This window comes from Gobius niger (genome assembly GCF_951799975.1).
Source record: "Gobius niger genome assembly, chromosome: 16".
In the NCBI taxonomy this organism is placed as follows: Eukaryota; Metazoa; Chordata; class Actinopteri; order Gobiiformes; family Gobiidae; genus Gobius; species Gobius niger.
In genome coordinates this window covers 4895417-4900220 of record NC_136867.1, presented here as the reverse complement: position 1 = coordinate 4900220, position 4804 = coordinate 4895417, and positions in this window count along the sequence as shown.

The following is a 4804-nucleotide window of genomic DNA, read 5'->3' as shown; positions in this document are numbered from 1 at the left end:
CAAAATATGTATATGACAGCAATAATGTGCAATCATGTTCTTTTCAAAAGGTAAACCAAAGACTCCAAGGCAGCCTCCTGCCTCCTCCTCCTCCTGCCTCCTCCTGCAGCCTCCTGCCTCCTCCTCCTCCTGCCTCCTCCTGCAGCCTCCTGCCTCCTCCTCCTGCCTCCTCCTGCAGCCTCCTGCCTCCTCCTGCAGCCTCCTGTCACCTCCTGCAGCCTCCTGCCTCCTCCTGCAGCCTCCTGCCTCCTCCTGCAGCCTCCTGCCTCCTCCTGCAGCCTCCTGCCTCCTCCTGCAGCCTCCTGTCACCTCCTGCCTCCTCCTGCAGCCTCCTGTCTCCTCCTGCCTCCTCCTCCTGCCTCCTCCTGCCTCCTCTTACAGCCTCCTGCCTCCTCCTCCTGCCTCCTCTTACAGCCTCCTGCCTCCTCCTCCTGCCTCCTCCTGCAGCCTCCTGTCTCCTCCTGCCTCCTCCTCCTGCCTCCTCTTACAGCCTCCTGTCACCTCCTGCCTCCTCCTGCAGCCTCCTGTCTCCTCCTGCCTCCTCCTCCTGCCTCCTCTTACAGCCTCCTGTCTCCTCCTGCCTCCTCCTCCTGCCTCCTCCTGCCTCCTCTTACAGCCTCCTGCCTCCTCTGCTGCCTCCTCTTACAGCCTCCTCCTGCCTCCTCCTCCTGCCTCCTCCTGCCTCCTCCTCCTGCCTCCTCCTGCCTCCTCCTCCTGCCTCCTCCTCCTGCCTCCTCCTGCAGCCTCCTGCCTCCTCCTGCCTCCTCCTCCTGCCTCCTCCTGCCTCCTCCTCCTGCCTCCTCCTCCTGCCTCCTCCTGCAGCCTCCTGCCTCCTCCTGCCTCCTCCTGTTGTAGCGCACGTCACTTGATGGCTGTAAGTGTTTTGTGTCTGTGTATAAGGAGCACATATTGATTTTTCTCATCAATAATGTCATGTGAATAAATGATTTGCATAATAGGAGTAAAGGGGTCATAAAGGGCAACACTTGTTGGCAGTTTGCAGTTGTCACAGTGATTCTGTTGCGTGACAGTTGGTGAGACTGTCATGCAAAGGAATGTCACCTGCCATGACACTGGCACAGCTGACAGTTCATCAAACGGAGCGATTAAGATGAGGCTGAACGACCGTTGCATGAGTGAACTCTAAAGATGCAAACGTTTCATAATCATTTGGCCTGGTGATCAATTCAGATTCCCCAAATCGATTCGATTCACTTCACAAGAGCCCAATTCAATTCACGATTCAATTTGATTGATTTTTGATTCAGTTAAGCAGATCACACAGTGCCCATTTTACTTTATGGAACTTGGTGAATCAGTAAAAATATGACTATTTACATAAAGAATTGAACCTTCCCTTTGTTGCCATGTGCGTAATGATCAGGTTGTCCTTTGACAGTAAACAACATGGCTGCCACCGTAGACACCAGACTGAAGCTGAACACAGATCTGCCGTGACTGTCCATTGCAATCCCTTCTACATCCGCCATGTACTTGGGACTGATGGCAATGATGATCAGGGTGGTCACGGCTGTTCAGATCAATAAATCATGTTCACCGTTTGTGCTCATGATCAACATTGGTTCACATCTCTTCAAGTGTTTACAGATGTGTCTGATCGGTCAAAAAAGTTTCTCTGTTAATCCTATTCTGTTCCTTTAGAAAATAACCTTACCGCAGGTCGAAATCCTTGTTTATTCAGAGGTTCAGCGAAGGGGGCGATCTCCAAGGCGGCATCAGAAGAGAGGGTTATGAAAATCGTTTCTGGAGGAGAAAAGACATCCATCATGCGCAGGTTCAAAAGATGTTCTTAAACGTTATGCCTTTCTCTAATTGCTCCACCTGCTTGCTCTTGTGCAGCAGCGTCCAATCACGTCGTGGGATTAACCGTCAGCTGGAAAGTGTTCTGGCAGGAGACATTCCTCTGCATGACAGCTCAGTACTGTCCTAAACTTCTATAACTCAAAAACACACTGTAAAGATGCAAGCATTTCATAACAATATAAAGAACCTGCTAAAGTTATGTTTACAGCTTATGACTAGAAAATTAATCTTGTTTCCTTATTGATAAAAAATATTTCTTGTGTTTTGTTGCATTTTTGAGTAATCCTGCACATTCAGCCCGTCTCCTCGTGTAAAGTGAACCTGATATTTTATTCTTTATAACATAATAGTTGTCTATTATTTCTGTAAACAGGGTTTTGCTTCGCGTCTCAAAGTTTGGTTGGAGCACAGTCCATGGACAGGAAGGGAAATTAAACATGCTTAAAACGATACGCAAGCCTCCACTTTGATTTGACGGCATGCTAACAAATTGAAAACGGCGTGATGAACGCAGGGTGTTGTGTCCCCCTACAAAATGCCTTCACTTCAAAGCAATAGTTTTGAACCTTTTTCAAACTGTTTTACTCCTGGCTGTGCACCCTCTGTTGCCAGCAGTGTGTGCACAGTTTGATTGACACTTTAATAGTCATCTTAACAGACTTGGCAGAGCGCCGACTTCCTCACAACAAACATCATCGCTGTCTAATCTGAATGAAATCTTAAAACTTTATGTTCCTCTCCTTCCTTCATGTGTTTGTGTCACCTTCAGCGACATGCGGGTTCACCACATTGATTTTACTACAATTAGCACAATCTTTTGACAAACCTTTTCAGATCATTTACTGTCACGTCCCCAGGCCTCCGGTCTCCCTTCTTTTTGTATTAACTTTTGTTTGTGTGGCTTAATTCTGTTTTTCCTCCATGTAAACCTGGCTGTGTGGGCTCTGGCCTGGGATTGGAGGACTGGTTTCCAGCTCTGTTCTGGTTGGTTGCTTGTTCCTGGTCGTGATTGGTGCAGCATCTGATTAACCTGGCTCCAGTTGATCCCCCGCGCCCTCCTCCCTCACCCTACCACTTAAAGAAATAGGCCACCGTTTTTACATACTGAGATATGTTCTTACCTTAGCTTTGACGAGTTCTTTAGGACCTGTCTGGTCTTCACCTTTCACCCACATCTTCACTTTACCGCGCAGTAATCTTCACTTTACTGTGCGGATGCCAAATTACTCCTGGTATTATTACGCCTTACAATATACTCCCCTCTTTTATCCGCTTAGAAAATCCACATTGTTTAATTTTGTGTAATTATACTTTGTAGTGGAACACTTCACGTAACCATATTTAAATAGGGAAAACGTGGAAGAGCTTGGTAGCTTCTATCTTGACCTGTTTTGGAGCTATAGAGGAGAGAGGGAGAGGCTAAATGCTAACGCCGTCTGCGCTGTGTTTACGTGACTGAAGGCACGGGTGAAGATCAGACAGGTCCTAATGAACTCGTCAAAGCAAAGGTAAGAACATATCTCAGTATGTAAAAACGGTGGCCTATTCCTTTAACATGCGCCTGTGAAGTGAAGTTCAGGCCTAAACAGACCAAGCAGTGAGGGGGAAGTGGCTGACTAGCTCCTTCACAGGGAGTCAGCTCTGACAAACAAAACGCAATACCAATATGCAACAAAAAAGCAATGAAAAAGCAACAACAGTCACAAAAAAGCAACGAAGAAGCAACAAAAACAATACAATAAAAAAAGGGACCCCGGTTTTCTCCACGAGGAGGCTTCGGCCCTATTCACAAAAACTAACTAAACATAAACCAAAGCAGACCATGGCACCTGCCCCCATAACCAGAGGTGGGAAGAGTGAATACAAATATTCCAAGCTACAGTTTCTATCTATTTCACTCAAATAGAAGTAAAAAAGCAGCGGCCCAAAAACAAATACTTGTGGAAACCCGTGAAAAGTACTTTGCGTCAACACTTAATGACTTTTTTTGCCCCCCCCCCCCCCTTTTTTAAACAGTAATAGTCTTAGTAATTATGGTAGTACAACAATACAAATACAGAAATGATATACAATTAAAAAAAAACATAAAATAATGGAAGAATTCAGATACGAACGCAATATTTTTAAGGAAACAGAGCAAACACAATCTTGAAAAAAGCTTTTGTCACTTACTTATATTTATTCACGCAACCACAGTTTTTACTCCAGTGAGATTATTGATACTTTAAAGTAGCATTACTCAAGCAAAAGTAAAAAGTACAACAAAAAACAACCGTAACGAAAACACATAAAATAAAAGGAAAAAAGCAACAACAATAACAGATGAAAAAGAGACAAAAATTAGACCATAAAAAGTGCTTGTGTTATTATGTTGAAGTCTGATCAAATAAATATTTCCTATTATAAGAAAATATATGGTATCAAAAAATAGATTGTATGGCAATGAATGGAATTGACCACAGACTTAAACTTTCATGAATATTATTATTATTTATGTGTTCTGTTTGATAAAATTGACAGCAATCACATTTATTATTTTCTTTCCAAACTGTTTTATATTTTGATTTTTAATGTGTTTCTGTGCAAATGACATGAAAAAAGGTCTGTAATCCTTCCTGCTGAACCCACTGTGCATTACTGTCGACCTTTATATATGTGTTTACGATTCGCTTCTGGGACGTCCATGCCCCACCAGACCAGTAGGGGACCTTACACCCAGCTATACGCCACCCTGAACACACACCCCCCACAGCACCAAAAAAGGCCCGTGTCAGAAGCCTTGGCTAAGAATATCCCTGTTCATGTGGAGAGATTGAGTTACCCCCCCCTCCTTTTCCCTTCCTTCTTTCTCTCCCTGGCCTATACCCATGTGAGGCACCTCTAAAGCGGGGGACGGTCCTGCCACTTCCTCACCCCCCTCCCCTCCGGGCTCCCCGTGCTTTTTGACATTCTCCCCTCTGCCGTGCCCCTTTGCCGAACC